A 24,504-nucleotide genomic window follows, 5' to 3' on the forward strand; every position below is an offset into this window, starting at 1 on the left:
TGGGGTTTTATCCTCTTTTAGTTTTGCTCATTTGTCAATTATCTTCTCCCTTTCTATCTCAACTGTATTAATATTCTTTTTAAGCTCATCCTCTAGTGAAATTTCTATTTTGTTATTCTCTTCAGTAGAAAAAAAATGGAGACAAAGTCATTATTCAATACGTCTTTCATTTCTCTATCATTACCTGTGAGTTCAACTTGCTCATCCTTTAGTGGTCCTATCCCTACTTTAATTTTCCTTTTGTTATTTTTGTATTTACAGTACACTTTATTATTTCCTTTTATATTCCTTGATAATTTGATTTCATAATTTCTCTTTGCCTTCCTGATTTTTTTTAAACTTCTCTACTAAGTTCTTTGTATTCTCTTTTGTCCTCCTCTCCTTTAGTTTCTATGGGCCCAAGTTTCGGATCCCCGGTATAACGGCGCACCTCGGAGAGGCCCGCCTAATTTCTAGAACTGAAAAAGCACCAAATACTTACTTCGCGATTCTTCGATATCTGTAAGCCTGTTTGCAGCTCAGCGCGGCGCAGCAGGAGCTGCTGGGTGCGGAACTCCAGCCCTGAGCAAAAAAGAGTGCCGGCAGCTGCACGCGTGCGCAGTGGAGGCTGCGTACATGTACAGTAGCTCCTGGCCCTCCCAGCGCGTCCTGTCTCCGGGCGGTGACCCTATCCCTGGCCGAAGGGACGTCGCCTCTATCCTGGGTCGAGTGGCCGGCCTGCCCTTACCTCTTTTGTCTTCCTCTCCTTTAGTTTCTATGGGCCCAATAAAAAAGGGAAGGTGGCTCAACCGTGGCTATCAAGGGAAATCAGGGATAGTATTAAAGCCAAGGAAGTGGCATACAAATTGGCCAGAAATAGCAGCGAACCCAGGGACTGGGAGAGATTTAGAACTCAGCAGAGGAGGACAAAGGGTTTGATTAGGGCAGGGAAAATGGAGTACGAGAAGAAGCTTGCAGGGAACATTAAGAGGGATTGCAAAAGTTTCTATAGATATGTAAAGAGAAAAAGGTTAGTAAAGACAATCGTAGGTCCCCTGCAGTCAGAATCAGGGGAAGTCATAACGGGGAACAAAGAAATGGCGGACCAATTGAACAAGTACTTTGGTTCGGTATTCACTAAGGAGGACACAAGCAACCTTCCGGATATAAAAGGGGTCGGAGGGTCTAGTAAGGAGGAGGAACTGAGGGAAATCCTTATTAGTCGGGAAATTGTGTTGGGGAAATTGATGGGATTGAAGGCCGATAAATCCCCAGGGCCTGATGGACTGCATCCCAGAGTACTTAAGGAGGTGGCCATGGAAATAGTGGATACATTGACAGTCATTTTCCAACATTCCATTGACTCTGGATCAGTTCCTATGGAGTGGAGGGTAGCCAATGTAACCCCACTTTTTAAAAAAGGAGGGAGAGAGATAACAGGGAATTATAGACCGGTCAGCCTGACATCGGTAGTTGGTAAAATGATGGAATCAATTATTAAGGATGTCATAGCAGTGCATTTGGAAAGAGGTGACATGATAGGTCCAAGTCAGCATGGATTTGTGAAAGGGAAATCATGCTTGACAAATCTTCTGGAATTTTTTGAGGATGTTTCCAGTAGAGTGGACAAGGGAGAACCAGTTGATGTGGTATATTTGGACTTTCAGAAGGCTTTCGACAAGGTCCCACACAAGAGATTAATGTGCAAAGTTAAAGCACATGGGATTGGGGGTAGTGTGCTGACGTGGATTGAGAACTGGTTGTCAGACAGGAAGCAAAGAGTAGGAGTAAATAGGGACTTTTCAGAATGGCAGGCAGTGACTAGTGGGGTACCGCAAGGTTCTGTGCTGGGGCCCCAGCTGTTTACACTGTACATTAATGATTTAGACGAGGGGATTAAATGTAGTATCTCCAAATTTGCGGATGACACTAAGTTGGGTGGCAGTGTGAGCTGCGAGGAGGATGCTATGAGGCTGCAGAACGACTTGGATAGGTTAGATGAGTGGGCAAATGCATGGCAGATGAAGTATAATGTGGATAAATGTGAGGTTATCCACTTTGGTGGTAAAAACAGAAAGACAGACTATAATCTGAATGGTGACAGATTAGGAAAAGGGGAGGTGCAAAGAGACCTGGGTGTCATGGTACATCAGTCATTGAAGGTTGGCATGCAGGTACAGCAGGCGGTTAAGAAAGCAAATGGCATGTTGGCCTTCATAGCGAGAGGATTTGAGTACAGGGGCAGGGAGGTGTTGCTACAGTTGTACAGGGCCTTGGTGAGGCCACACCTGGAGTATTGTGTACAGTTTTGGTCGCCTAACTTGAGGAAGGACATTCTTGCTATTGAGGGAGTGCAGCGAAGGTTCACCAGACTGATTCCCGGGATGGCGGGACTGACCTATCAAGAAAGACTGGATCAACTGGGCTTGTATTCACTGGAGTTCAGAAGAATGAGAGGGGACCTCATAGAAACGTTTAAAATTCTGACGGGGTTAGACAGGTTAGATGCAGGAAGAATGTTCCCAATGTTGGGGAAGTCCAAAATCAGGGGACACAGTCTAAGGATAAGCCATTTAGGACCGAGATGAGGAGGAATTTCTTCACCCAGAGAGTGGTGAACCTGTGGAATTCTCTACCACAGAAAGTTGTTGAGGCCAATTCACTAAATATATTCAAAAAGGAGTTAGATGAAGTCCTTACTACTCGGGGGATCAAGGGGTATGGTGAGAAAGCAGGAATGGGGTACTGAAGTTGCATGTTCAGCCATGAACTCATTGAATGGCGGTACAGGCTAGAAGGGCTGAATGGCCTACTCCTGCACCTATTTTCTATGTTTCTATGTTTCTTCGGCAGCAGTGCCCATCCGACCGGCAACTTGTCGGGGGCAGGTTCCCCCCCCCCCCGAGCATCTCGTCGGCAGCGGAGCCCGCCCGACCAGCTCTTCAACAGGCTGTCGGAGGGCTCCCGGTGCTGCAGTAGGTGTGTAGAAACTTTTCATTTTTTATTTATTGATTGATTTTTTAATTAATTTTTTTATTTTTACATTTTTTTTGATTGATTGATTTATTGGTTGATTTATTGATTTATTGCTTTATTTATCATTTATTATTGATGATGGCTCTTTATTGGTAAAAATGAAGTGTTTAATGCTTTGTAAGATCCCCTAAATTCCCTCTAACTTCCCTTTCCCCCACTATCTCTCGCTACCTGCGCCTAATTTATAAACTGTAGGCAAGGTTTTTCTGAGTGTACAAAAATCGACACTTACTCCATTCTAAGTTAGTTTGGAGTAACTTTTCACTGCCTAAACTTGCAAAACAGGCGTAAGTGGCTGGTAACGCCCCCTTTTGAAAAAATAAACTACTAAAACAAAACTATTCTAACTAACTAGAACTGGAGCAAACTAAATGCCGAGAATTGCGATTTCTAAGATACTCCATACTAAACTAATTGCTCCAAAAAAATAGGAGCAACTCGAGCCGAAACTTGAGCCCTATATGTCTTGTTCTTTAGAATCAATTATCTCTTCAGTTCTTTATTCATCCTTGGTGCCCTATAATTAGCTTGCTTGTTTTTGGCTTTTAGTGGAATATATTTCTCTTGAACTCTATTGATTACCTTTTAAAGATTTCCCACTGTTTTTCTGTTTCTTTATTTTTCAAGATTTTCTCCCAGTCTTTATTTCCATCCTCATTTCCTCATAAATTTTTATTTTCCAAGCCTTACTCTTTGTCTTACTTATCTCACTCTTTAGCCTAATCTTGAACCTTATTGTGTTGTGATCACTACTACTAAGATGCTCCCCTACTTTTACTTCTCCTATCTATTCTGGTTTATTACCAAAGCAGTGATTATTTCCTTGTTAGACTTTTATGTGCTGAGTGAGAAACGAGTCCTGTATATACTGTACAAACTCCATGTGAATGAATTTAGTTTTTTTATTTGGAAACTTCTTTTTGGGGCAAATTTTTATAAAGGTAAGAGCAACAATATTTTAAATGTTAAGCTTCGGCTAGAACATTTACCCTGCTGCAGTTTGGGTATGCACGTGAAGCTAGGAAAGAAATGTAAGATTGCCAAAGTGCTTTGCATGTGGTCAGAGTCAAGGATTAACAAGTTGAGAGGAAACTCTTTGTAGCATGCATTCTTTTCTCTTTTCCTGTCATCTTTGTATGGAGAAATGTTTTTGCAGATTTTCTGAGCCTGGCAAAATTTGATCTCATCTGCTCCCAAGTTCTCTGAATATTGGACAATGTATGCTATCTGGCTCCTCTTTCCACACAGTCTAGACCACCAGTGGGGAAGATGCCAATCAGTGCCAACAAAGACAATCCCTCGTCTGCCCCAAGACATGAAAGAGCAGCTCCGCAGCTGCATCATTGTTCTGCAATCATTTCCTGCATCTAAAGTTCTTGCTGTAGAGAAAAGAAAAATCACCCGTTAAATGGCAGCTGTAAACTTTTTACAGTAGCAATGGATATTCTACAACCACTTGCCCCACCTTTGGCAAGAGGCTCAATCCAAGCTGGGAGTTCTACCTGAATACGTACGTAGGGCTAATCCAGAATGTTGTTGCAGAATCGGATACCACAAATCTCAGTTTTGCAGCCCAAGCACCAGGACTGGGAAATATTCTTCATAGAGTGTTTGGTAAACATGTCACAGACATGATGCTATGATTAAAAGAAGCAACCTGTACTTAACAGAATAGAGTGGCCTGAAAATAGCATTCAAGATATTCTCGACTACCTTATTCACACACTCACACTTTTATATATTTTACATAGAGTGAACAGTAATAACAAAAATCACACAATGATTAAGTTAATAATGATAAACATTCCTTTTAAATTATTGTGACAGATCTGACGTAAATTGAATAATAGCTTTTTAAATTCCTTGCTTATTCAAATAATTATCATCACATATTGCATTGATATGTAAGCTTGAACAGCAGTGTGGGGGTGCAGATTGGCAAAGGTGGAAGTAATTTTAAAATGTCAACATTTCTGGAAATGTAATTAAGGATGGAATATAATGAAAAGAGAAATGGGAATACTGGTTAGAATACTTCCTACAAAGTTCAACAAAACAAAATGAATAATTCACTCAAGCCAGAATATATTATCAAATAACCTCTTTGCTTGGGAGTGTCGAACATCACCAGCTGGATCTCAACTCAGCAAAAATTATTTCTCAAGTGTTCACCTGCGACTTACCCATCGGCCAGCAGCAGCTAACAATTGAGCACAATAATTGTATCCTGCATCCATAATTTTATAGACCAAATTACAGGCTTTCCTTCTTCCAGACGCCATATCATCACAACCACATGCCAGATTTACCATTACTTCTACACCTAAATATATACTGGCCTCTCAATCTTTCACTGAGTTTTTCTTGCTGATAGTAATGATGCCACTAAAGTGAGGCCAGGGATGGCCATTGAACATTTTCCTGATTTTCCACTTTGGAAAAGTTACCAAAGACAATGCCATCGAGGAGTAGTGGAAACAACGACAAATAGAAAAAGAAATCTGCCATCCACAAATGTTGTAATCTCTCCACTCAAGAGACAAGTCCTTAGCAATAGCAAAATACAGCAGCCACTGTTCCCCACAACAAACAATCTTCTTCAATCATATTATTCATGAGTTCCTTTCCATCAGGTGTAGCTCTTTCATAACTCATTGAGCTGCAGATTTGCAGAAGCTGTTGTCTAGACCCGGGTGCTTTACTGTACAATCCATTTCTCCCAAACACCAGCTTCACATAAGCACTCATCCCCTCTCAAGGCAGAGCTACTGCATATGCTACTATTCTTCTCAAGGCTCTGGTGCCCCATAACCCTTTCCCAGGATTAAGTTTTCACAAGAACAACAGAGCCTTTTACACCTTCGGGTTTTCCAGTCGTCAGCAGCTTATGGTTGCTGCTTCCCAATATGAAACTTCCCATCATTCGTGGCACACACTAACTGAGGCAATTACTAGAAATACTTTGCCTGTCATGACCACATTGTTTTAAATGCCATTGTTATGATTCAGGCTTTTACCAGATACTGTTATCAAGCCCAGCATATAAGTCAACTCACATAGGAAAGCACTTTCACTCCCTTTGAACCAAAGTGTTATTTTACCTCATGCACAAGGTAATCTGGAATAGGATATCCTGGAAAACAATAGAGTTGTAATAGATTTACACATAGAATTACTACCACACACCCGTCACTTCAGTGTATTAATAATATTGTTCTCACCAAATGTCTTCGTAACAGACTGAAGTACCAAACAGGATTATTGATGGATTGTGATTGTGGCAAAAAGGGACCAAAAATCCATAACCCATTCATTGGGAGAAATGCAACAGTGCGAGCTCTTGATCCCCACCGGAGTATCCGGGGAGTGGGTGGAGTCACTTAACTTACATGGGTTTGGTGGTGCACCATGATGTGACTCATGAGTTGTGGAACATGGGGAATTTAGTGCTGGATGGATCCTTGGGAGTGTCATTGGCAATTTTGCCAAAAATGCTGATAGACAAGCATAGTACCCACCTAGTTACAGAATCATAAAAATTTACAGCACGGAAGGAGGCCATTTCAGCCCATCGTGTCCGCGCTAGCTGACCAAGAGCTATCCAGCCTAATCCCACTTTCCAGCTCTTGGTCTGTAGCTCTGTAAGTTATAGCATTTTAAGTGCACATCTAAGTATCTTTTAAATGTGGTGAGGGTTCCTGCCTCTAACATCCTTTCAGGCAGTGAGTTCCAGACCCTCTGGGTGAAGAAATTTCCACTCATATTTCCTCCAAACCTCCCCCCAATTACTTTAAATATATGCCCCCTGATTGTTGACCCCTCTGCCAAAGAAAACAGGTCTTTCCTATCCACTCTATCCAGGCCCCTCATAATTTTATACAGCTCAATCAGGTCTCCCTTTAGCCTCATCTGTTCTAAAGAAAACAAACCCAGCATCTCCAATCTTTTCTCATAGCCAAAATTCTGCAGTCCAGGCAACATTCTTGTAAATCTCTTATACACCCTTTCCAGTGTAATCACATCTTTCCTGTAATGTGGTGACCAGAACTGCACACAGTACTCCAGCTGTGGCCTAACCAGTGTTTTATACAGTTCAAGCATAACGTCCTTGCTCTTGTATTCCATGCCTCAACTAATAAAGGCAAGTATTCCATATGGCTTCTTAACCACCTTATCTACCTGGCCTGCTACCTTCAGAGATCTGTGGACCTGCACTCCAAGGTCCCTTTGTTCCTCTACACTTTTCAGTGTCCTACCATTTAATGTGTATTCCCTTGCCTTGTTAGACCTCCCCAAATGCATTACCTCACGCTTATCCGGATTGAATTCCATTTGCACAGTTCTGCCCAGCTGATCAGTACATTGATATATTCCTGCAGTCCGCAGCTTTCTTCTTCATTATCAACCGCACTGAGCCCTGTAGAATCCCACTGAATACAGTCTTCCAGTCATAAAAACACCCATCCACCCTTTGCTTCCTGCCTTTGAGCCAATTTTGGATCCAACTTGCCACTTTGCTCTTGATCCCATGGGCTATTATGTGGGACCTTATCAAAAGTTTTGCTAAAATCCATATACACTACATCATACGCACTGCCCTCATTGACCCTCCTGGTTACCTCCTTGAAAAATTCAATCAAGTTAGTTAGATACAACCTTCCCTTGACAAATCCATGCTGACTGTCCTTGATTAATCCATGTCTTTCCAAATGAAGATCTACCCTGTCCCTCAGGACTTTTTCCAATAATTTTCCCACCATCGAGGTTAGTCTGACTGGCCTGTAATTACTTGGTCTATCCCTAATAGACAAACCTAAGCAGGATATAAAACATTTTAGGAGTCTTTCAGGACATGACCCCAAGATGGAGATAACAGTTGGTCAGATTTCTTCACCCCTACTCTTCACTTCACTTTGCTTAACATAAGCAACAGTCTTGGCATAACTTGGGGATTCCTCTTGTACTCAGGAAGATGGAGGATACAGAGTAATTATTCAGCCAGGAGCAGAGGCAAGTTTGCCTGCATTGGAGGAGGGCTCAGCAGACCTGTTCCTATCTAAGGAGCCACTTGGATAGGGTCTCTGCAGCCCTGGATAATGACATTGGTGTGGAATCCCATAACATCAGCTAAAAGAAAATATAATGAAGCATATGCCTTTACTCGGAGTCATATATGGAATACACTACAGACTGCTCAACCAATAATATTTCTACTTGGATTTGTCTGATGAATGCTGGTGTAAAACTCCAAAGGGGCATTAACATTATAGCTTTGTGCTGCATGCTGTATAATTTTTCTGTCCAGAAATGAATCACTGTGCAGCAGCAGCAGAAGTAGGGTTATGAAGGGGCCAAAGAGAATCGACTGCTCTGCCATCGATTACTTGAAATTTGGGGCACTCATCCAGTTTTCACCCTCTCACTTCTATTTTGGGTTTTCTTAGCTTACAGTCATGATATTGGTGAAGTAACAGCTGTTTCCTGAGGCCTGCCATAGTTAAGCACTGAACAAAAATGCAAGAACATGCATCACGCAAGTGGGTTTTGGGGAACTGTGTCCGGCTCCCACCGTCTATAAGTGAGAGTAGAGAGGTTTCCAGGGAAGATGAAAGAAGTGTCATGTCTGAATTTGTTTTGTGTCAGAAAGAGAAAAAGATAAAGAAAGAAGCATCTCATGTACTTATGTAATAAAAAAAGAACATGCTGGAAATACTCAGCAGGTCAGGCAGCATCTGTGGAGAGAGAAATAGAGTTAACATTTCAGGTCGATGACTTTTTGTCATGAGGCGTGGTACAGTCGAACATGCCTCATGAATTTGACGATGGATAACTAGGGCCAGTTGTGTGCCAGGTGCTCTTGAGTTTCTATCTCTCAGACAGGGGAGAAAAGATAGGAACTATACTAGAGGAACAGAAGTGGTTGAATGATATTGTGGGACAAGGATTTTGAAGGCAGAGATCAGGAACAGTCAAGCAGATCACAGCAGAGAAGTTATTGTGGCTGGTAGAATGACAAAGGTAAAGGAGTTTGAAGTTTCTGAGGAAGCCAAAGTTAATTAGTGGGTGAGGTCAGTGGGGTTGAGCAATGCAAGGAGATGGGCGATAAAGAAGATGAAGAAATATTCACTGATAGTCTCTTCAATGATCTAGATCTCAGAGGTGCGAAGGAAAGGTTGAAGGTAAGGGTGTAGCCATGGGTGTATGTGGGAAAATGTACGTAGGAGATGAGATTCAGTAAAGACAAGATAAAAGAGAAGTTAAGGATATGTGGGCTAGATTGTCTTTGATACACGACTTGATTGCTTCAACATGATGCCTGGAGATGAAAATTTGCTACATCCTCAACTTTCTGAGGGATTTGTGCCAATTATAAATCTGTATGTTTGCATGCATTGTTTGATGATGACTTTAGCTGTACATAGAAATCATAGAGGAATAGGAATCAATTGCTGCAAAGGCAAATGGAGAAGAGAAGAGAGGAGATCTTAGTGAAGACATTGCAATAAAGCTTTGAAGGGTGGAAGATTACAATAATTTTAAAGGATGGAAGAGGTTTAGATGCTTGTAGAAGGAGAAGGTGCCAGAGGAGTAGGGCGAGAGAACGAGGTGTGATTTGGGAATAATGGTTTGGGTGGGGCAGGTGATGAACATAAGAACATAAGCATTAGGAACAGGAGTAGGCCATCTAGCACTTCGAGCCTGCTCCGCCATTCAACAAGATCATGGCTGATCTGGCCATGGACTCAGCTCCATTTACCCGCCCGCTCCCCATAACCCTTAATTACCTTATTAGTTAAAAATCTATCGATCTGTGACTTGAATACATTTAATGAGCTAGCCTCAACTGCTTCCTTGGGCAGAGAATTCCACAGATTCACAACCCACTGGGAGAAGAAATTCCTTCTCAACTCGGTTTTAAATTGGCTCCCCCGTATTTTGAGGCTGTGCCCCCTAGTTCTAGTCTCCCCGACCAGTGGAAACAACCTCTCTGCCTCTATCTTGTCTACCCCTTTCATTAGTTTAAATGTTTCTATAAGATCACCCCTCATCCTTCTGAACTCCAACGAGTAAAGACCCAGTCTACTCAATCTATCATCATAAGTTAACCCCCTCATCTCCGGAATCAACCTAGTGAATCATCTCTATACCATCTCCAAAGCCAGTATATCCTTCCTTAAGTAAGGCGACCAAAACTGCATGCAGTACTCCAGGTGCGGCCTCACAAATACCCTATACAGTTGCAGAAGGACCTCCCTGCTTTTGTACTCCATCCCTCTCGCAATGAAGGCCAACATTCCATTCACCTTCCTGATTACCTGCTGCACCTGCAAACTAACTTTTTGGGATTCATGCACAAGGACCCCCAGGTCCCTCTGCACCGCAGCATGTTGTAATTTCTCCCCATTCAAATAGTATTCCCTTTTTATGTTTTTTTCCCCAAGGTGGATCACCTCATACTTTCCGACATTGTATTCCATCTGCCAAACCTTAGCCCATTCGCTTAACCTATCTAAATCTCTTTGCAGCCTCTCTGTGTCCTCTACACAACCCGCTTTCCCACTAATCTTTGTGTCATCTGCAAATTTTGTTACACTACACTCTGTCCCCTCTTCCAGGTCATCTATGTCTATTGTAAACAGTTGTGGTCCCAGCACTGATCCCTGTGGCACACCACTAACCACCAATTTCCAACCCGAAAAGGACCCATTTATCCCGACTCTCTGCTTTCTGTTAGCCAGCCAATTATCTATCCATGCTAATACATTTCCGCTGACCCCGCGTACCTTTATCTTCTGCAGTAACCTTTTGTGTGGCACCTTATCGAATGCCTTTTGGAAATCTAAATACACCACATCCATCGGTACACCTCTATCCACCATGCTCTTTATATGCTCAAAGAATTCCAGTAAATTAGTTAAACATGATTTCCCCTTCATGAATCCATGCTGCGTCTGCTTGATTGCACTATTCCTATCTAGCTGTCCCGCTATTTCTTCCTTAATGATAGTTTCAAGCATTTTCCCCACTACAGATGTTAAACTAACCGGCCTATAGTTACCTGCCTTTTGTCTGCCCCCTTTTTTAAACAGAGGCGTTACATTAGCTGCTTTCCAATCCACTGGTACCTCCCCAGAGTCCAGAGAATTTTGGTAGATTATAACGAATGCATCTGCTATAACTTCTGCCATCTCTTTTAATACCCTGGGATCCATTTCATCAGGACCAGGGGACTTGTCTACCTTGAATCCCATTAGCCTGTCCAGCACTACCCCCCTAGTGATAGTGATTGTCTCCAGGTCCTCCTGTGACCAGCAATTTCTGGCATGGTTTCTGTGTCTTCCACTGTGAAGACCGAAGCAAAATAATTGCTCAGGGTCTCAGCCATTTCCACATTTCCCATTATTAAATCCCCCTTCTCATCTTCTAAGGGACCAACATTTACTTTCGTCACTCTTATCTGTAAAAGCTTTTACTATCTGTTTTTATGTTTTGCGCAAGTTTACCTTCGAAATCTATCTTTCCTTTCTTTATTGCATTCTTTGCTGCCGTTTAAAATTTTCCCAATCTTCTATTTTCCCACTAACCTTGGCCACCTTATACGCATTGGTTTTTAATTTGATACTCTCCTTAATTTCCCTGGTTATCCACGGCTGGTTATCCCTTCTCTTACCGCCCTTCTTTTTCATTGGAATATATTTTTGTTGAGCACTATGAAAGAACTCCTTAAAAGTCCTCCACTGTTCCTCAATTGTGCCACCGTTTAGTCTGTGTTTCCAGTCTACTTTAGCCAACTCTGCCCTCATCCCACTGTAGTCCCCTTTGTTTAAGCATACTACGCTCGTTTGAGACACTACTTCCTCACCCTCAATCTGTATTACAAATTCAACCATACTGTGATCACTCATTCCGAGAGGATCTTTTACTAGGAGATCGTTTATTATTCCTGTCTCATTACAGAAGAGCAGATCTAAGATAGCTTGCTCCCTTGTAGGTTCTGTAACATACTGTTCTAAGAAACAATCCCGTGTGCATTCTATGAATTCCTCCTCCAGGCTACCCCGATGGAATGTGCAGCCCTCACTGAGGGTGAAGAAGTCACTATCCAAAAGCCAAGTTTCTTTCATGGACAGGATATGAAAAGATGTATCCATATGAGATCATGGATGCCTTTGCCAACCTAACCTTTACATTTTTTATGATAAACCCATTTTCAACTGCATTAATAAAAGTGGACCAAGATACCACTCTTAAATACATCAAAAAATACTTTTTAATGGAAAGAAAAAAATAAACAATTACATTCAATTACGTGCACAATTGCACTGGTTTGTGGAAGGTTTTACATTTGTGACTATGCAAATGATTTTTATTGGAAACTTTGGGCTGGATTTTCCTCCCTTGCACCTCTGGTAGCGCCCTGGAGGGACGGTAAAGGGTGTTTTTAGGCGTAATTGCTGGCGTCCAGCTTTTACCGCCAAGTCGGTAAATTCAGCTCAGTGTTTGTGGCGGCGCAAAAACTTACCACCCCGTCCTCTAGTTTCACTGAGATCATGGTGTCAATCCTCGTGCAACACTCCGCTAGTGCCCCGGAAACAAAATTAGGCCCTAACGCCGCATTATACGCCTGCCTCAGAAAACGCCTGAAAAACCTGGTGTTTCCAGGATGCAGCAGGCTGTATTTGTGGTGTATTTAAATGGAGGCAGGAGAATCCTACATCGCTGGTCATATTGACTGCAACGGTTTCACACAGCATGCTGCGTGAAGCTCTGGCTTGAAAGCGGTAGTTTTATCTGCCATTACAGTGTCCTTACAACTTCAGTGAGAGAATTTAATGGAGGCATTACTGATTTGCTAGAGTACCATGGTCCATGCTATTGCTAGGCAGTGTCAAGATAGAAGAAAGGCTCTTGGTTACATTGGCCCAGGGATAGGAGAGGCTAAAGACATCTGGGGAGGAGGGCATACCCCTCACGGGTTAAAAGGCACCAACGTTCCTATCTGCAGCTGTCTGAAGAGCAGTGTGTGAGAAGGCTGCACTTCTGAAAGGAAGTTCTTACAGAGATATGCCATCTCCTTCAGGCAGACCTACAGCCATCCAGGGCCAACAGGACTGCGCTGGCCATCGCAGTGAAGGTCACTGTGGCACTGGCCTTCCATGCCTCCGGCTCCTTCCAGGCAACAGCAGCGGACATATTCAGTATCTCTCAATACGCTACACATCGCTGCATTCGGCACGTCACAAAGTCTCTGTATGCCTGCAGAATAGACTTTAGAAAGTTCCCAATGAGCAGGGACAGCCAGGATGAGCAGGCATGTGGGTTTGGCAGAACTGCAGGCTTCCCGAGGGTTCAAGGAGCGATTGACTGCACACACTTGGCCTTGCGAGCATCATTTCACAATGCAGAGGTATTCCGAAACCGAAAGGTATACCACCCTCTAAACATCCAGCTGGTGTGCGACCATACTCAGCGCATCCTCGCAGTGAATGCCTGCTATCCAGGGAACGCACATGATGCTTTCATCTCGCATAGGAGCAGTGTCTCATGAATGTTTCATAGAAACATAGAAAATAGGTGCAGGAGTAGGCCATTCGGCCCTTCGAGCTGCACCGCCATTCACTATCATCATGGCTGATCATTCACTCAGTACCCCTTTTCTGCTTTCTCTCCATACCCCTTGATCCCCTTAGCCGTAAGGGCCATATCTAACTCCCTCTTGAATATATCCAATGAACTGGCATCAACAACTCTCTGCGGCAGAGAATTCCACAGGTTAACAACTCTCTGACTGAAGAAGTTTCTCCTCATCTCAGTCGTAAATGGCCTACCTCTTATCCTAAGACTATGTCCCCTGGTTCTGGACTTCCCCAACATCGGGAACATTCTTCCCGCATCTAACCTGTCCAGTCCCGTCAGAATCTTATATGTTTCTATCAGATCCCCTCTCATCCTTCTAAACTCCAGTGAATAAAGGCCCAGTTGATCCAGTCTCTCCTCATATGATAGTCCAGGCATCCCTGGAATCAGTCTGGTGAACCTTCACTGCACTCCCTCAATAGCAAGAACATCCTTCTTCAGATTAGGAGACCAAAACTGAACACAATATTCCAGGTGAGACCTCACTAAGTCCCTGCACAACTGCAGTAAGACCTCCCTGCTCCGATACTCAAATCCCCTTGCTATAAAGGCCAACATACCATTTGCCTTCTTCACCGCCTGCTGTACCTGCATACCAACTTTCAATGACTGATGAACCATGACACCCAGGTCTCGTTGCACCTCCCCTTTTCCTAATCTGCCGCCATTCAGATAATATTCTGCCTTCGTGTTTTTGCCCCCAAAATGGATAACCTCACATTTATCCACCTTATACTGCATCTGCCATGCATTTGCCCACTCACCTAACCTGTCCAAGTCACCCTGCAGCCTCTTAGCGTCCTCCTCACAGCTCACACCGCCACCCAGTTTAGTGTCGTCTGCAAACTTGGAGATATTACACTCAATTCCTTGATCCAAATCATTAATGTATCTTATAAATAGCTGGGGTCCCAGCACTGAGCCTTGCGGTACCCCACTAGTCACTGCCTGCCATTCTGAAAAGGACCCGTTTATCCCGACTCTCTGCTTCCTAGAAACATCGAAACATAGAAAATAGGTGCAGGAGTAGGCCATTCGGCCCTTCTAGCCTGCACCGCCATTCAATGAGTTCATGGCTGAACATGCAACTTCAGTACCCCATTCCTGCTTTCTCACCATACCCCTTGATCCCCCTAGTAGTAAGGACTTCATCTAACTCCTTTTTGAATATATTTAGTGAATTGGCCTCAACAACTTTCTGTGGTAGAGAATTCCACAGGTTCACCACTCTCTGGGTGAAGAAATTCCTCCTCATCTCGGTCCTAAATGGCTTACCCCTTATCCTTAGACTGTCCCCTGGTTCTGGACTTCCCCAACATTGGGAACATTCTTCCTGCATCTAACCTGTCTAACCCCGTCTTTTAAACGTTTCTATGAGGTCCCCTCTCATTCTTCTGAACTCCAGTGAATACAAGCCCAGTTGATCCAGTCTTTCTTGATAGGTCAGTCCCACCATCCCGGGAATCAGTCTGGTGAATCTTCGCTGCACTCCCTCAATAGCAAGAATGTCCTTCCTCAAGTTAGGAGACCAAAACTGTACACATCTGCGAATAAAAGCGTTGCGGCCTGAGTCACCGCCTGCACCCGGGAAACTTTAAACGCGTCTGCGCATGCGCCATTTCAAAAATATTTTACCGCTGCAATTTTCGGCTCGGGCACAAAAACGTACTTGTGTAACGCCTGATTTTGTGCCCTTGATCATCGAACCTTTTTCTTTGCCGAATTTTTCGGACGAGGGCGCAAACTGTTTCCAGGCAGTAACAGAACCGCCCTGCCACCATTAATGCCCTGAAATCAAAAAAGCCGAAAATCCAGTCCTTGATCTGTAACCGGGCCAGTGTAATTTGAAGCATATTTTTGGTGCAGTTTCCCAATTAACTTAACTGTTACTGTTACCTAATTAACAATGAGATGAGAAAACATTGGCAAAGCTAGCAGAGACATCAAAATATCCTGGTATAATTACAACATATGCTACCAGTGATTTCATCATAAATTAACCCCCTGCTGGGTACCATCAGTAACATATTTGGACATTATCATATATTTATGTAAGTGACACAATTGGCTAAGACATCCAGCCATTTCACTTTATCTTGGGTTCAAATCATGACAATGGAAAAATGCTTTCCTCATCTTTCATGATGTTGTACATGAGAGATGACAGTTTTGCCCAACAGCGATAGTCAAAATCTGAAAATGTAAAACCATATGCTATTCAATGGTGAGATTCAAACATATAAATCCTCTGGGTTAGACCACTGCGAGGAGGCTGGTCTGTCCCGGACGGTAAGTATGAAGGTCGTTGGAAAATGGTTTGTGAACATTTTTTTATTGTTTTTTCCACAGCAACTTATCTTGAAGGGGTCCCCTGAAGGTCTTCCGATAGTTTTTTTATTTTTGTTACTGATTTTTATTTTTAGGTCTTCGAACCTCTGTTGGCCTGACTCCATCCTCGGTGGCACTTGGGCGGCAAGTACCTCTGCCACGGAGAATGGGAGCTCCCGCCGGCTGCCGCCCAGATTGTTAGTATAAGTCCCTCAATTGCCACCTGCCGACCTTCGAGGGACCTTCTTCATCAATATCCCGCCAAAAGTACCATCAGGTACCTCGGCGGCCATTGGCAGCACTTTGGGCAGCACTTGCATGGGCGGAGGCCTTGACCAAATTCGGGCCCAAATACGTTTGTTTGTTCTGTAAAGAGCCAGGATAGCGAGAATAGGAAGTGGAAGCGTCATGTGGTAAAATTGAGATTTTTTTAACCTCAAGATTATTGATTAGAGACAAATATATTTGCGAGATATCTTGATGATACAGTTGTCTATTGTCATATTTCTCTTTTACCTCTGAAGAGCTAGATTCAAATCTGGCCCCCAAATATTTTTTTCTTGCAAATAACAGTTAAGTGTGATCTCTGTTCTTTGGGTCTTAGCCAAGTTTCACTGGGTTTATTATAAACTCTTCTTGGACTACACTTTAACAACATGTTTAGAACACCTGTTCTTTTAGGATAGCTCGTGGACAACAATGGCGTAAAAATGGTAATTACTTCCACTCCTCTATAGTTGCTGGGATACAGTTCCATAGTTACTGTGGACCCTCCAATACCTCAGCTCATTTTACACCTCATCAGATTTTCTTATCCACATTGGATTAGAAAACTTTAATGGATAAGAATGGATAAGAAGTGCAGGTGAAATATAAAACTATCTGGCAATTCCCTTGTACCCATTTTTTGCCAGTGATAAAAGTTAAAATTACCCCCTGTATTTTAGTTAACTACCGAGGGCATCACAGCAGAGTCCAATCCTGTTCTCACCAAGATCCACACATTTATTTTCAGAAGGAGTCACTGAATAGTTTCAGGAGTGGGAACACTGCTAGCTTTACCCAGACTAGCCCAGGGCATATATCCCCAATGACTCAGAATTAATCCTGGGACCTTTTGGTACACATGATTTAATAGTAGACCAAGTGGTGTTTTTCTTACTAAGTCATATTGGGAGCTCTATCATTTTCTATCTTGGTGAGTGATTGCACTCCTTCCACCTACCCCCCCATCCCTGCTACCGCCCCCCCCCCCCACCGCCCGCTGCCGCCCCTCCCAATGTTGGTATGATATGTTTCCTATGGTTACCAGTTAAATCTCAAATTTTGGTTCAAAACTGTGCCTTTAGCACAGAATCATAGGAAAAAATGTAGTATTTTGCTCAGTTGCCCTATTTAGCTGAAAGAGTGATGATAGGTTATTGGAGGATTGCAGCAAAGATGATGGAATTGTTTGTTCATTCAGACAATGAAACTAAAGATGGTACCTCAAGGAAATAAACTACCAACAGCGAAAAGAAAGATATATGATTGTGAAGAAATATCCTTTGTTGTAGAAGGAAAGAAGGATTTTCTAGCTGAGATTTATGAAAGCTCTGTAGGTAATTAGAAGCAAATGGACATCAAAAATAGAGAAAAACTTCAGGAATACATAGAAAATATATTGAGGGAAGTTTAGACAGTGGAAAAAATGGCTTAACAGGGTTAATGCATTGGCATGTTCAACCACAATGCATGTTTTATGATGATTATCTGCCTGGTTTGCTCCAGAAATCAAGGAGGCTATTTAGAATGCTGCAAGTGAATGTTCAATTCGAGGGAGAGTTAAGACATTATCAGGTTGAAATTATGCAAGTGATATTAACAATGAATTGGTTAATGTATTTATATAAACAGTCTCTTTGCTTTTTTAATGCATTCATTACGAATGTTGCACTGTGATATTTTATTTTGTAAAGATCATATTTTCTGAATAAACAATCAGGGGCCGATTTCAAGCTGATAAATATCCTCTGAGGTGTCCAAGATGGGGTCTTGAGTTGAAACAGCGTTTAGCAGGCGTTTAGCGCATGGCGCCATCCTGGTAAAGGAGTTGAAGCCTGCGCAAGAAATGGCTGCCCAGAGGCTCATTAAGGGGCTATTTGCCATTTAAAATGCCTACTAGTGCTCATTAATGAGGCTGCAGGGTATTTTGGTGGTTAGCACTTGTTATAATGCCCTCTCCTAACAGCGACCAACTGTTTGGGAGTAAACAAGGTGTTGATGTGGATTTCAAGCGTTACTTGAAGGGATACTCACCATTTCATGCTCATTACTGCTTGAGCTGTAAAGAGGACCTCTGGAACACATCAGGAGACTTTCTGGGACACTTTGTTAAGACTTATATTTGAGCAGCATTTATTCCAGAAATTCTCTAAGGACCATCTAAAACATGCTACTCCACCTTAGTGGACACCTTATAGGAGGCACTAGGAGAAAGGGAATGTTTGGTCATGATTATTGTGTCTGTAAGCACTCTAGTAATGATTCCACGAGGCAAGGTATTGTAGTTGAACTGTTGTGACCTTAGTCCATTTATTACAGCTCCTGAGTGAGGGTATAGTATGGTGAGCTCCCTTTTATACTTGGTTACCTGTAGTGTACAGGTGACCCCCAGGTCTCCACCAGTTGCACCCTCTGGTGGTACAGGCATAGTGTATACAGTGTGAAGATACATCCACTGGTCTTATGTAACTGTACATTGAGTATACAGGATATATACTTATGTTATACATATACAACAATGCTCATCTTGCTAGCGGCCCCCTTGGTCTGGAAGAGGAATGGGAATAGGAGATGAGGCCAGGCAGAGCAGGCCAGGAGAGAGGGACAGAAGGCCAAGAAGGGTGAGGAGAACAGGTACAGGACATCACTCCTCCTCTGGAACTCCACCACGAAGACTTCCATTGCCTCTTCCGAGAACCTGTGTGCCCACGATGCTGAGAATGATGTGAATAGCACGTGTAACGAGTTGGTCTTACCGCAGGAGAAGGGTCCACAGCCAGCTGGGAATGGAAGACCAGTAGGAAGAGCAGTGCAAGGAAGGTAGTGCAGGGTCATCCCCCTGCAAAACAGATACACCATTTTGAGTACTGTTGAGGGGGATGACTCATCAGGGGAGGGCAGCAGCAGCCAAGTTCATGGCACCGTGGCTGGCTCTGCTGCACAGGAGGGCAGGAAAAAGAGTGGGAGAGCGATAGTGATAGGGGATTCGATTGTAAGGGAAATAGATAGGCGTTTCTGCGGCCGCAACCGAGACTCCAGGATGGTATGTTGCCTCCCTGGTGCAAGGGTCAAGGATGTCTCGGAGTGGGTGCAGGACATTCTGAAAAGGGAGGGTGAACAGCCAGTTGTCGTGGTGCACATTGGTACCAACGATATAGGTAAAAAAAGGGATGAGGTCCTACGAGATGAATTTAAGGAGCTAGGAGCTAAATTAAAACGTAGGACCTCAAAAGTAGTAATCTCAGGATTGCTACCAGTGCCACGTGCTAGTCAGAGTAGGAATTGCAGGATAGCTCAGATGAATATGTGGCTTGAGCAGTGGTGCAGCAGGGAGGGATTCAAATTCCTGGGGCATTGGAACCGGTTCTGGGGGAGGTGGGACCAGTACAAACCGGACGGTCTGCACCTAGGCAGGACCGGAACCAATGTCCTAGGGGGAATGTTTGTTAGAGCTGTTGAGGAGGAGTTAAACTAATATGGCAGGGGGATGGGAACCAATGCAGGGAGACAGAGGGAAACAAAAAGGAGACAAAAGCAAAAGACAGAAAGGAGATGAGTAAAAGTGGAGGGCAGAGAAACCCAAGGCAAAAAACAAAAAGGGCCACTGAATGTAAAGGGGCTGCAGGAGGGGTCAAAACTAAAAATCATGGTTTAAAAACTAGTATTAAAACACTCTACCTAAATGCACGCAGCATTCGAAATAAAGTAAATGAGTTGACGGCACAAATCATTACAAATGGGTATGATTTGGTGGCCTTTACAGAAATGTGGTTGCAGAGGGGCCAAGACTGGGAATTAAACATACAGGGGTATCTGACGATTCGGAAAGATAGACAAGAAGGGAAAGGAGGTGGAGTAGCTCTGTTAATAAAGAATGATATCAGGGCAGTTGTGAGAGACGATATTGGCTCTAATGAACAAAATGTTGAATCATTGTGGGTGGAGATTAGAGATAGTAAGGAGAAAAAGTCACTGGTGGGCGTAGTTTGTAGGCCCCCAAATAATAACTTCATGGTGGGGTGGCAATAATCAAGGGAATAATGGAGGCATGTGAAAAAGGAATGGCAGTAATCATGCGGGATTTTAACCTACATATCGATTGGTCAAATCAAATCGCAGGGCTAGCCTGGAGGAGGAATTCATAGAATGCACACGGGATTGTTTCTTAGAACAGTATGTTACAGAACCTACAAGGGAGCAAGCTATCTTAGATCTGGTCCTGTGTAATGAGACATGAATAATAAACGATCTCCTAGTAAAAGATCCTCTCGGAATGAGTGATCACAGTATGGTTGAATTTGTAATACAGATTGAGGGTGAGGAAGTAGTGTCTCAAACGTGTGTACTATGCTTAAACAAAGAGGACTACAGTGGGATGAGGGCAGAGTTGGCTAAAGTAGACTGGAAACACAGACTAAACGGTGGCACAATTGAGGAACAGTGGAGGACTTTTAAGGAGCTCTTTCATTGTGCTCAACAAAAATATATTCCAGTGAAAAGGAAGGGCGGTAAGAGAAGGGATAACCAGCTGTGGATAACCAAGGAAATAAAGGAGAGTATCAAATTAAAAACCAATGCGTATAAGGTGGCCAAGGTTAGTGGAAAAATAGAAGATTGGGAAAATTTTAAACGACAGCAAAGAATGACTAAGAAAGCAATAAAGAAAGGAAAGATAGATTTCGAAGGTAAACTTGCGCAAAACATAAAAACGGATAGTAAAAGCTTTTGCAGATATATAAAATGGAAAATAATGACGAAAGTAAATGTTGGTCCCTTAGAAGATGAGAAGGGGGATTTAGTAATGGGAAATGTGGAAATGGTTGAGACCCTGAACAATTATTTTGCTTTGGTCTTCACAGTGGAAGACACAGAAACCATGCCAGAAATTGCTGGTCACAGGAATGTGGGACGGGAGGCCCTTGAGACAATCACTATCACTAGGAGGGTAGTGCTGGACAGGCTAATGGGACTCAAGGTAGACAAGTCCCCTGGTCCTGATGAAATGGATCCCAGGGTATTAAAAGTGATGGCGGAAGTTATAGTAAATGCATTAGTTATAATCTACCAAAATTCTCTGGATTCTGGAGAGGTACCAGCGGATTGGAAAGCAGCTAATGTAACGCCTCTGTTTAAAAAAGGGGGCAGACAAAAGGCAGGTAACTATAGGCCAGTTAGTTTAACATCTGTAGTGGGGAAAATGCTTGAAACTATCATTAAGGAAGAAATAGCGGGACATCTAGATAGGAATAGTGCAATCAAGCAGACGCAGCATGGATTCATGAAGGGGAAATCATGTTGAACTAATTTACTGGAATTTTTTGAGGATATAACGAGCATGGTGGATAGAGGTGTACCGATGGATGTGGTGTATTTAGATTTTCAAAAGGCATTCGATAAGGTGCCACACAAAAGGTTACTGCAGAAGATAAAGGTACGCGGAGTCAGTGGAAATGTATTAGCATGGATAGAGAATTGGTTGGCTAACAGAAAGCAGAGAGTCGGGATAAATGGGTCCTTTTCGGGTTGGAAATCGGTGGTTAGTGGTGTGCCACAGGGATCGGTGCTGGGACCACAACTATTTACAATATACATAGATGACCTGGAAGAGGGGACAGAGCGTAGTGTAACAAAATTTGCAGATGACACAAAGATTAGTGGGAAAGCGGGTTGTGTAGAGGACACAGAGAGGCTGCAAAGACATTTAGATAGGTTAAGCGAATGGGCTAAGCTTTGGCAGATGGAATACAATGTCGGAAAGTGTGAGGTCATCCACCTTGGGGAAAAAACACAGTAAAAGGGAATATTATTTGAATGAGGAGAAATTACAACATGCTGCGGTGCAGAGGGACCTGGGGGTCCTTGTGCATGAAACTCTTTTTGGAGTTCATCTGCAAAACAAAAAACATTAAACGGTGCCACCCGACCTGGGTGACACACCAGACATTTACAAGGCCCTTTTTTTTTTTCCCCTTTTTTTTTTGTGTTTTTCTTTTTTTGGGTTTTTTTTTTTGGGCACTAAAATCACAATTTTCCCCAGTGCCCCCTATAAAAGGGAAGGGGGACACTAAAAGCACCGGCAATTAAAACAAATTAAACTTAAAAACGTAAAATCAAATTAAAATTTGGTTGCCGGGCGTGATGATGCACTCCAGTCCCTCCGGTGCCCACCTCTCGCGGAAGGCCGTGAGCGTACCGGTGGACACCGCGTGCTCCATCTCCAAGGACACCCTGGACCGGATGTAAGAGCGGAAGAGAGGCAGGCAGTCAGGTTGAACGACCCCCTCGACCGCCCGCTGCCTGGACCGGCTGATGGCACCCTTGGCCGTGCCCAGGAGCAGTCCTACGAGGAGGCCTTCGGACCTACCCGCTCCCCTCCGCACAGGGTGCCCAAAGATCAGGAGAGTGGGACTGAAGTGCATCCTTGTGCATGAAACTCTTTTGAGTTTACCTGCAAAAACAAAAACATTAAAACCATGCCACCCGCCTGGGTGACACAGCAGACATTTACAAGGCCTTTTTTTTTTTTTTTTTTGGCACTAAAATCAAATTTTCCTTTTTTCCAGTGCCCCCTATAAAAGGAGAGGGGGACACTAAAAGCACCGGCAATTAAAACAAAATAAACTTTAAAACGTAAAATCAAATTAAAATTTGGTTGCCGGGCGTGATGATGCACTCCAGTCCCTCCGGTGCCCACCTCTCGCGGAAGGCCGCGAGCGTACCAGTGGACACCGCGTGCTCCATCTCCAAGGACACCCTGGACCGGATGTAAGAGCGGAAGAGAGGCAGGCAGTCAGGTTGAACGACCCCCTCGACCGCCCGCTGCCTGGACCGGCTGATGGCACCCTTGGCCGTGCCCAGGAGCAGTCCTACGAGGAGGCCTTCGGACCTACCCGCTCCCCTCCGCACAGGGTGCCCAAAGATCAGGAGAGTGGGACTGAAATGCATCCTTGTGCATGAATCCCAAAAAGTTAGTTTGCAGGTGCAACAGGTAATCAGGAAGGCGAATGGAATGTTGACCTTCATTGCGAGAGGGATGGAGTACAAAAGCAGGGAGGTCCTTCTGCAACTGTATAGGGTATTGGTGAGGCCGCACCTGGAGTACTGCGTGCAGTTTTGGTCACCTTACTTAAGGAAGGATATACTGGCTTTGGAGGGGGTACAGAGACGATTCACTGGACTGATTCCGGAGATGAGGGGGTTACCTTATGATGATAGATTGAGTAGACTGGGTCTTTACTCGTTGGAGTTCAGAAGGATGAGGGGTGATCTTATCGAAACATTTAAAATAATGAAAGGGATATACAAGATAGAGGCAGAGAGGTTGTTTCCACTGGTCGTGGAGACTAGAACTAGGGGGCACAGCCTCAAAATACGGTGAGCCAATTTAAAACCAAGTTGAGCAGGAATTTCTTCTCCCAGAGGGTTGTGAATCTGTGGAATTCTCTGCCCAAGGAAACAGTTAAGGCTAGCTCATTGAATGTATTCAAGTCACAGATAGATAGATTTTTAACCAGTAAGGGAATTAAGGGTTTTGGGGAGCAGGCGGGTAAGTGGAGCTGAGTCCACGGCCAGATCAGCCATGATCTTGTTGAATGGCGGAGCAGGCTCGAGGGGCTAGATGGCTTACTCCTGTTCCTAATTCTTATATTCTTATGTATGTTCTTTCCCTCACTCCCAGAGCCACCCTGCAACGTGCTGCTGTATGCCAGCCAGTGCATTCCACCTTCAGTGGAAGTGGGTGCGAGGAGCACACATATGCTGCTTCATTAAAATTGTGTCTAATCAGCACTTGAGTGTTAAACCCGCAGGTTTCTGGTTTAGAACCTCCAGGCAAGTTCAAATGATGGTAATATGGTAATCATCAACATAAGAACATAAGAACATAAGAAATAGGAACAGGAGTAGGCCATACGGCCCCTCGAGCCTGCTCCGCCATTCAATAAGATCATGGCTGATCTGATCATGGACTCAGCTCCACTTCCCCGCCCGCTCCCCATAACCCCTTATCCCCTTATCGTTTAAGAAACTATCTCTTTCTGTCTCAAATTTATTCAATGTCCCAGCTTCCACAGCTCTCCAAGGCAGTGAATTCCACAGATTTGCAACTCTCTGAGAGAAGAAATTTCTCCTCATCACTGTTTTAAATGGGCGGCCCCTTATTCTAAGATCATGCCCTCTAGTTCTAGTCTCCCCATCAGTGGAAACATCCTCTCTGCATCCACCTTGTCAAGTCCCCTCATAATCTTATACGTTTCGATA

The 24,504-nt window shown here is 43.6% G+C and overlaps 1 protein-coding gene across 1 annotated transcript in view; it reads left to right on the forward strand.

Moving 5' to 3' along the window:
- Nucleotides 1-24,504, forward strand: part of necab1 (N-terminal EF-hand calcium binding protein 1) — a 388,139-nt gene that overhangs the window by 24,748 nt on the left and 338,887 nt on the right. The window lies entirely within an intron of this gene.

Source organism: Pristiophorus japonicus, chromosome 1 (genome assembly GCF_044704955.1).
Source record: "Pristiophorus japonicus isolate sPriJap1 chromosome 1, sPriJap1.hap1, whole genome shotgun sequence".
Taxonomy (NCBI): domain Eukaryota; kingdom Metazoa; phylum Chordata; class Chondrichthyes; family Pristiophoridae; genus Pristiophorus; species Pristiophorus japonicus.